The sequence below is a fragment of the Podarcis raffonei genome, chromosome 2 (genome assembly GCF_027172205.1).
Source record: "Podarcis raffonei isolate rPodRaf1 chromosome 2, rPodRaf1.pri, whole genome shotgun sequence".
Classification (NCBI taxonomy): Eukaryota; Metazoa; Chordata; class Lepidosauria; order Squamata; family Lacertidae; genus Podarcis; species Podarcis raffonei.
In genome coordinates, this window is record NC_070603.1 from 23779659 (window position 1) to 23790240 (window position 10582).

Genomic DNA, 10582 nt, shown 5'->3' on the forward strand with positions numbered 1-10582 from the left:
CTTGGTTCATCTGATCGGCCAGCTACCCTGATTCTGCCACCTACTCTATATTAATAGACCTGATCCTGCCCTAATCTTCATATGCTACTGCATCATATTTGTCACTGAGAATCCCAGTGCAGGATCTGCCTGAGTGACTGGTGATCTCTGTATTAAATGTCCACCATAGGTCTCCTGTTCTTCCTGATGGACACCCCAAATTTAGCACAAAGACCCACTTCTCACATCATTATTTTTGCTAAATAAGTGCATTTGTGTGAGAAGAGGTCTTATGAGAGCCAGTGATAAAAGAAAGAAAAAAATGAGGTTTTGTTCGTTATACTTGTCCAAACCTTCCTCTTGAAGAAATCCAAACTTCCAAAGTTATAGCTGGAGTTTTCATTCTAATATTTAATGGTTATAACACCCAAATATTCCTGCCTCCTTCACCTTTAGCATTTGTTTACACAATCTGTTCATCTTCCCAAATTCCTCCAGGAAAATTATCAGTGTTCAAACACCCCTACCTATGACTCTTCTGTCTGCCTGTCTTCCAGCTCATGTTATGCTCAACACTACCAGACTGAGTTACTGCACCAGAGCCTCAAATCTTAATCCCCCCCCCATAATGCTATGAGGACAGAGCTGATGTGGCTTGTTCTATTTGATCAAAATCTGATCCTTAGCAAATTGCAACGTTTACTAGACAAATACGAATTAGACAAGTTACATTTGGGAACATCTGTCTTGTTTGTAGACTTGCAGCCCAAGCATTTCGTACTCAAGTTTCCTTGTCATGAAGACCCCAAAAGTAGCTTAAAATGTGGATTTGTGAGGATTTGTGCTAACAGTTCTGACTCTAGTAGTGTATCCCTCACAAGGTGTGTTTGTGTATTTGATTACGTGGTGAAAAATAAGGTTTACTGGCATTGCACTGCAGTTTTAAGTGGAGCTGCTTGTCTTGCTGCTCCAAGATAATGCAAAATGGTTTCTCTTAGGATTCAGCTTTAAATTAAATGTGAAGGATAAAGTATGTGTGGTGAAGATTGTATCCAATGAAGTATTCCTCTTAATATAGGACTTTCCACCTGCACGACAGGACTTCTTTTCTCCCCTCTCCCAGAACTGCTCTGGAGGGTTGAGGGAACACCCAGAACAGTTTGGAGGGTGGGGATGGGGGAATAGAGAAAGAATGAGAGAAAAAGAAAAAGCCCTGTTGCACAGGCAATTTCATTGGAGTCAACTCATGGTGAATTCTGAATCTGCTTCCTGTCCCATCCATATCAGTAGAAATGTACCTATTTAGGCAGGCCATCTTCTCGGAGTGGGCATTGTATTTCTCTCCCGATGTAAGATTGAATATCCTTCTACTTATATTCTATTAGTCTTTGCTGCAGGTATTTACCCCCTTCTTTCTTGCAGTATGCATACTACCTACTTAGCTATTGACATTGATTTTGACAGCAGCCATTAGTCTGAGATGTGGAGTTGCTCATATGTCCATTTTGTTTTGTTTTTTTGTTTTGTTTTGCTCATGCTCTGATACACTGCGGTGTAACACCACATGACGTCATCATAAATCTCTTTCAACCTATTCTTTATTATATATTTTTCTAGAAAGCTCCCCCCCCACCGCCATGCCCTCCTCTGCAGTATGTCACTGCCAGATGCCCTGCTCAAGTCTAATAAGTAAATTCTTTGTTTTCCTATAGTGCACTCTGGGCTTTAAAACCCGGTATTAAATAATAAACCCTCTTTAATCTACACACTAAAAACAAAAAAGTTCTACCTTCAAGGCCAGCCTTAGCTAAAACTGAGGTAATGTTTAACAGCATATAGAGATGGAGATGGGAGGCTGAGGGGGTGGGGAAAATCCATCTTGCTTTTGGAAGCAAATACATTGCCTCATGGTTAGGCTGGTCACTTTTGCCTTTAGTAAATGCAGTCATCGTATAAAAGCCATTTGAGAATTAAGTAAAGAAGTAACCGGGAGGCTCATTTGCAATACAACAGCCCAGTTTAAGCAACCGGCAGGCTTTAAGGTGATCACCTGACGGCTGCTGAAGGATTTAGCCAGCATAGCCTATACACTCGGCCATGATTGGGGCTTCAAAGGGGCATATAGTGGTTGGAGCAGGACATGTATATGTTCTATATGGAAGCACCACGTAATGGGTACTGCCATACATTCCTCACCAGGTTTGAGCTCATCACCCATTCCTACAGGTGATTGTAGGGTGAAATGGAACGCCTGGGAGCACATATCTTCATCCTGCTGGAAAAGTTGGATGCAGATGTTGGCACAAGCATCTCTCAAAAGTCCTGAGGCACCTCTGCGAGGTGCATGTGCCTGCAATTCTGTCATGACTTGGGAGGGAAGCTACCATGAAAGATACCAGCTAGCTCTCAGGTTTTTTTGTGTGTGCAACGGTCTCTAGATTGGACTGTGCAACACATGCAGACCCTGCTTGTTCTTGTTCTATATCAGCACAGCTAACTAAAAACCCTCCGTCTGGAAGAAGCTACCTTTCGGTTGGGTCTCCTGTGCATTTCTCGAGAGAAATACGCAATTGCCCTTGTATTTCTTACCTAGCCCTTGCTAATCTGTATCCCATTCACACGGTAGTGGCCCTGCAATCCGGAGTCTCTCCATTTGGGTCCCTGGCTCCATTCTTGCCCTCATAATACGCCCGAGAGGACAACAGCTGATGCTCATTACCTGCTTCATTTGCTGCCACTGGCAAAATGCTGCCACCCACAAACTGTTAAAGTAGCCCTGACATGGGGAACCTGAGTCCCTCCAGATGTGGTTGGGCTCCAACCTCCGTCAGCCCCAGCCAGCAGGACCAGTGCTCAGGGATGATGGTAGTTGCCGTTCAACAACATCTGGACGCCTATAGGTTCACTACTGCTGATACAGCCAGGTATTTAGGACGAGCTAATGAGAAGATTTTTGTGTGCGGCCACAATGTACGATTATGCCAATTTAAACCCCGTTGATTTTAATGAGAGAATGGTGTACCTGAGGCTCTGTAACTGGGATGCCATTGTGGTTCTGTGGATAAATTCCCCTTTCATGTGGGTCTGTTAGTAAAACGGAGTTAGAGAAACGATCTCTTTTGAATACAGATTTGTTTGTTGTTTAGTCGTTTAGTCGTGTCCGACTCTTCGTGACCCCATGGACCAGAGCACGCCAGGCACCTCTGTCTTTCACTGCCTCCCGCAGTTTGGACAGACTCATGTTTGTAGCTTCGAGAACACTGTCCAACCAATTTATCTCCAATTTAATCCCATTCTCTGAGAGGCAAGATAAATACCCTCGGTGAAATAACTGAGGTGGTTGTGTTGCAAATGATACTCAACGTGGCTTACTTTAGCAAAGAAAATGGCCTTATATTAAAAAGTTAGTACTATCTAGTATTAGCGGAAACCTCAGACGTAGCTCAGAAGAGTTGCAAAGCACCAATAATGTTCTAAACCTTTCAGAACACAAATTGCATTAACTGTCCACCAGTGGTCAAGACTGCTAAATCCAGAAGGTGCTTTTGAAATGGTTTCACCAAGTTTTTTTTGGTTTTGTTTTTTTGCGATTCCTTGTAAACTGCGTGGAGGACTGGGTCTTACAGTATCTTCAAGTGTAATGATTGTCTTGGTGCACTCTTTATTTTTAAAGATTAATGGTAACACAAAAATGTATTTTACTGCTACATTTAAAATGTATTTATAATAAAAATGCCTTTTTAATAAATAATATTGAAATTTACCAGTGCATCATGTTTGCTGTACATGCTGATGGATTGTCTCAGAAAAAACTCCCAGCGATAATACATGTCGGTATGGAGCAGTTGTTTGAATTGAGACCTAAATATTTGTGGGGAGATGATTTTTTTTTTTTTTTGCTGTTTGCTTTTAAGTGGAAGAAGAGGCAAAGTGAAGCTATGTTTGCAAGCAGTCTGTCCAGCTGTTCTCCATTAAGAGAGGTCTTATCAACCTCTGGGGTGTTCACAATAAAATAAACCCATTTCATGCATCTTTCAACATGGCACTGACATGCAGCTTAAGAACCATGCCTTAACATCTGCTCTAGTACTTAATAATGTTACAAGCATTCGCTTCACTGCCAAGAAGCATATCACAGCTGTTAAACAGAACTGTATATAGGCACTCCCAAATAGCATTGACTACAAATTGTGCAGGGGTCCCTGAACCCATTGCTTTTTCTTCCATGACTTAGAAGGGCATCTGTTTCACTGAGTAGTGCTTGTCTAAGTATAGATCAGCCTGATGGGAACAATAATGTTCTGGTTCTGCTGTGCCCTGTGCCGTATCCCTGTCTATGGCAGGCCTGGGAACAAAATAATTGCATGTTGAGCAATGGGAGAAGGTGGGGTGGCCAAGCGTAGGAGAAAAGGACAGAGCTAAACCAGTTTTAGTTTGGTTCCCATCCTCCTGGTTGTGCAAGGGCAACAACAGGTTAAGGAGGCACCTGAGAGCCAGTGATACTCCCCTGGACTGCATGTAAGTAAGAAGGTAGAGAAGCTGGGACTGTGTGAGGGCAGACTTAAGATTGCAGTACCCCATTTGTTTTAACAGACCAGCCATCACGGCTAAGAAGTGAGTGACACCAAAGTGACTTTTAAAGCCCTAAACGGCCTTGGTCCTATATACCTGAAGGAGCGTCTCCACCCCCATCGTTCAGCCCAGACACTGAGGTCCAGCTCTGAGGGCCTACTGGCAGTTCCCTCCCTGCGAGAAGTGAGGTTACAGGGAACCAGGCAGAGGGCCTACTTGGGAGTGGCACCCGCCCTGTGAAATGCCCTCCCATCAGATGTCAGGGCAATAAACTATCTTATTTTTAAAAGACATCTGAAGGCAGCGCTGTTTAGTGAAGTTTTTAATGTTTAAATGGTTATTATTATTAAAGATAATGTTTGGAGCGATGGTGGCAATGGAATTTTGTGGTTCACCTCAAGGATGATCCTTCTGTGTGGGTATGGACAGGAGCAGCCAAGCAGTCATTAGGAATATCCTAAAGGAACGGGTGTTCTTTGTTGTGGATTGGAGATGAGCATGAATTTCTCAGTAAGATAATTGCTTTGGGTAGGCCTAATTCTCATTTCTTTGGAGGAAATTGCTCCTCCACACAGCCATTTTGAATGATACGCGTCCCCTCTCCAAGGAAGCCTTACTGTATTTTCCCTTAACATTTTGAGCACAGACTTTTGCAGTTCAGGATGGCCACATTTAACTTGGATGATGTGAGATGGGGAAGCAGAACGAAGAACAAGGAAGTATGCCAGATTTTGTGCGCTTTAGTCTTGGGACAGAATAGTGCCTCTTAAAGGGGGTAAGCCTGAAATTCCTTACTGCTAAACCTTTATTCTAGCTGATGTAGAGCAATAAGAACGTAATAAAATAGAATCAACACACACACTACATTGTCATAGGCAGAAGGGCAACAATAACTAGTCTGGGGATGGATAGGTGTAAGTAGAACAATTTGTGGCAAGTGTAGTTTAAGATTAAGTGAGGTTACAGGGAACCAGTCAGAGGGCCTTCTCGATAGTGGCGCCCGCCCTGTGGAACGCCTTCCCATCAGATGCTAAGGAACTAAATACAGTGGTACCTCGGGTTACATACGCTTCAGGTTACATACACTTCAGGTTACAGACTCCGCTAACCCAGAAATAGTACCTCAGGTTAAGAACTTTGCTTCTGGATGAGAACAGAAATTGTGTTCCGGCGGCGCGACGGCAGCAGGAGGCCCCATTAGCTAAAGTGGTACCTCAGGTTAAGAACAGTTTCAGGTTAAGAATGGACCTCCGGAACGAATTAAGTACTTAACCCGAGGTACCACTGTATCTGACTTTTAGAAGACACCTGAAGGCAACCCTGTATTGGGAAAATTTTAATGTCTAATGTTTTACCATTTTTATGTGCTGTAAGCTGCGCAGAGTGGCTGGGGAAACCCAGCCAGATGGGCGGGGTATAAATAATAAAATTATTATTAGTATTATTTATTATCATTATCATCATTATTGTTATAATGGCCTGTTGAACTGAGAGATGAGAGATGCTGAGAACTACTTCACACAATTCTATTTTCAAAGGGTATCCTGATCAAATGCTTTATGTGTACATGTACACACATGACAAATGTATTTGCAAACATATATATCCCAGATTCTCTCATCTGTGAATTGGGATTGGACTTGGCCTCCTTGACAAGTGTACATTGGTAGCAAAAGCAGGTTTGCCGGTATATAAAAATATTAAAGTTTTCCTGATATATCTCTGTGATGGTTCCGTGTACCTCCCTGGAGGGACAAAGTATCAGAGTCACCAAAAGTAAAACTGGCCAAAGCACATGACTGATCACATGACTGGAGCAGTCATTAAAAAGGACTACATTAGCAACTACGAGAGGGAAAGCCTTGGAATTTTTGCAGCACACAATTAAAGTACGTAATATGCTCCGAGATATCACTATATTGCCATTAGAATTCCTCTCCCCCCCTCATTCTTTTGCATGTAAACAGCTGTACTTAAGAAATTCTCAGTGTTCAAGTGATTTTAAAATTAGACCCGACCGCAACCAAAGGCTGTATAGATATTCAGTCAACATGTTCATTAGATCTTATTTTTAGTGCCCCAGCATGCCTTGGGCATACAAACAAGTCTATCTAGTAGCGTTGCCTGTCAGATACTAAGAGTTGCTGTCCTATAAAGTGTATAATTGTGCCAGTTGAGACGATTAATTTCCCGTTCAAGGAAACCAAATCCCATATGGAATTTTAGTAAGCAGTTGTTGGCTGATGGAAATCAATAAGGGCTAGGCAAAAAAAGGGGCTTTTCACAGAGCAGAATCCATTGATACACAGAGGGCACAACATGGCGTCTTGCTTTCCACCATTTTCTCAACCAATACAAAACAATAGATGCTTCCTATATTCTCATAATTTTTGAGCTGCTACAGCTTTTACTCGAACTTGTTGGCAGCTTCATCATCATCATCTGTTTATCTATATGCCACTTTCCCACAAAATCATGCCCAAAATGGCTCTCACAACATCTCAAGTGAGCAATTAACTATAACAGTAGACTCCCAGCTGCCATCTTGCTTTCTCCCCCAAAATTTTCTTTATCTTTACCCCCCATATCTGCAGCAGTTTAAGTATTGTGTGTTGGGAATTTTGAAGACTCGCTTCCTCGTTCTCTTTCCCCTACTTTCTTTTCTCTCTTCAGTAATTTCTCTTAAAACTTCAAAATGTGAGTTGTCTCATCCCTTCCTCTGAAGTAGCCAAGGTCTACCAGGGAACAGGCGAAGTTACTAGAGCAGTATGTGAGATGATAGGAGTTTATATCTACATCAGGGGTGGGGGATCTCCAGCGTGCGAGCCAAATTTGGGGCACCAGGCCTCCGCATTTGACCTGTGAGACTGTTCCCCCAATTCACACCCATCTTGCCCACGTCTGACAGATAGGGACGTAGCTGGATTGAACTCCCTGCGCATCAGCAGATGGGTGGGGAATTCAGTCCTGTTTAATTTGGATGCTTGAGTGAGTTCCTCACAGGGAACTGGCAGGTGCACTGAACCCTATAGAAAGCAGGATTGAACTTCCTGCAAATCAGCTGACGCACAAGGAGTTCCATCCTCCTTGGCTACTGCCCCCCCAGGCCAACTTTTACAAGTGGGCAAGACCACCCACCTGTTAAGTCACCTGGCATTACCATGCAGACCCTCCCAAGTACAGTGGTACCTCTGGTTATGAAGTTAATTCGTTCCGGAGGTCTGTTCTTAACCTGAAACCGTTCTTAACCCGAGGTACCACTTTAGCTAATAGGGCCTCCCACTGCCGCGGCGTCACCGGCACACGATTTCTGTTCTCATCCTGAGGTAAAGTTCTTAGCCTGAGGTATTACTTCTGGGTTAGCGGAGTCTGTAACCCGAAGTGTTTGTAACCCGAGGTCTTTGTAACCCAAGGTACCATTGTATCCCTATTTTCCAGGGACAGTCCCAGATTTACAGAAGCCGTCCCGGTTTCTGATTTGATCCCAGAATGTCCCACTTTTCCTTAATTAATTCCTGACAATTAGGTCCAGTTGTGGCCGACTCTGGGCTTGCGGCGCTCATCTCGCTTTATTGGCCGAGGGAGCCGGTGTACAGCTTCCGGGTCATGTGACCAGCATGACTAAGCTGCTTCTGGCAAACCAGAGCAGCGTACGGAAACGCCGTTTACCTTCCCGCCAAAGCGGTACCTATTTATCTACTTGCACTTTGCCGTGCTTTCATTTTATAATGAATGATTTTAGAGTGTTGCTTGTGTTGTACTTTTGTATTGTTTTATTGTTGTTAGCCGCCCTGAGCCCGGCTTCGGCTGGGGAGGGCGGGATATAAATAAAATTTATTATTATTATTATTATTATTTCGAACTGCTAGGTTGGCAGGAGCAGGGACCAAGCAACAGGAGCTCACCTCATCACGGGGATTCGAACCGCCGACCTTCTGATCGGCAAGTCCTAGGCACTGTGGTTTAACCCACAGCACCACCCGCTTGTGGCCAGCATGACTAAGCCGCTTCTGGCGAACCAGAGCAGCGCACGGAAACGCCGTTTACCTTCCCACCGGAGTGGTACCTCTTTATCTACTTGCACTTTGACGTGCTTTCAAACTGCTAGGTTGGCAGGAGCAGGGACCGAGCAACAGGAGCTCACCCTGTCACGGGGATTCGAACCACCGACCTTCTGATCGGCAAGCCCTGGGCTCTGTGGTTTAACCCACAGCGCCACCCGCGTCTCATCACTTTTCCTTAGGGCATCCATATTTCCATCAGAGAATACGGTAGGATGTCCTTACTTTCATCAGAGAAAAGTTGGAGGGTTGGAAGTTATGTGACCCACGAGCCAAGGAGCTGAATAACTATACAACCTTTAGAAGAGTATATGACCTTTAGAAGTCAAGGCAGCCCTGTATAGGAAAGGTTTTTTTAGAAAAAAGTTTTGTTATGTTTTTCTATATGTTGGAAGCTGCCCAGAGTGGCTGGGGTGACCCAGTCGGATGGGAGGGGTACAAATAATAGGGACGTTCCTATTTCATAATAATCTTATTATCATTGGAGAAATGTTGGAGGGTATGCATCATGTATACTCTGCATGAATCTCTCTTTAGAGTACTAAATCCAAGGCAAGATAGTTGCTTAGAAAAATATAGGTGGAGAGGAACAAACACACCACCTTTTACCTCAGCTGACATAGCTATACTAATGAAAATGAAGTGTGACACAATTTGAAGTTGGGCAGAGACGCAACAGATAAATGACTATATGCATATATTGACTATGTCAGAATCTCTGGTTTTCTGCCAGGACAAGTGATAGAGGGACATTAGGGAACCCACTTTAAATTGGATTTCATATTGCATACAGCTACTGAGCTTCTAGCTAAAGATACTGTATTTACCTTTTAGGGAAAGTTTTGTGTCTCTCTCAATCAAGTCAGGATAAATGTTCAGCTTCCATATAATTAGATATAGTAGCAATTAAATTAAATTTCCAACAGTATAAATAGATATGTGCGAAAAATCCCTTTACAAATTGTGACAGGCAGCTTCATTATGTCGTGAGGTAGCCTTTGGGAAAATGAGGAAAGCAGCTAAGCCTGATAAAGGATTGTTGAATATTGCTGTTTGTAGAAGTTGTGTAGCCCAGTAGAACAATGGTAGGGCTCAGATTTAGAAACCTCTTTACTAACGTCCCAACCTTTACATTTACTTATGAAAACTATTTCCATACCACTATTCATGTAAACATCACAAGGTGGCCGTAGTGATGCAGACCTTCCAAGTGTCCCTATTTTCTAGAGACATCCTTGATTTAGAGAAGCCATCCCAGTTTCTAATTTGATCCTGGAATGTCCCGCTTTTCCTTAGGAAATTCCTATTTTCATTGGAGAAATGCTAGATGGTATGGAGTTTTCTGACCCCCGAGCCGTCTAAAGGCAATCCTTTATAGAGAAGTTTTTTTAAAAAATGTTTTATGTTTTTATATATGTTGGAAGCTGCCCAGAGTGTTGGGACAACCCAGTAAAATGTGTGGGGTATAAATAATAAAATTATCCTTATGGAATGGGACGCCCCTGTGTTTATCGGAGAAATGTTGGAGGATATGGTGATGTACAAAAAAGTCAGTAATATTACCTCAACATTTAGTTACTGAAAAAAACAAAGCAGCCAACATTAGGCCAAAGCAGATATATTATTAGGTTAAACTGGCATTAATATCCATCAAAGGCCTGAGGGAATACATTATTTATTTTTTAGCAGACGCTGAAATGTGATCCAAGTTGGTGCCTGCCTTAACTCAATGGAGTGGCCATTCTGACAAGGGCACCACTACCGAAAAGGCCCTCTACTGCATTACCACCAAACCGTTCTCTCAAGGTAGTAAGGCAACCAGGAAGGCCTCACTGGAAAACCTTGGTGATTGGGTAGGTCAGTATGGAGGAAAGTTCTCCCTCAGATAGCTTGCACCTAAATTGTTTGGGACTTTGTATGTCAAAACTAAAACCAGGTTTGTGTTCTATGTCCCTTGAAAATGGGGGCAG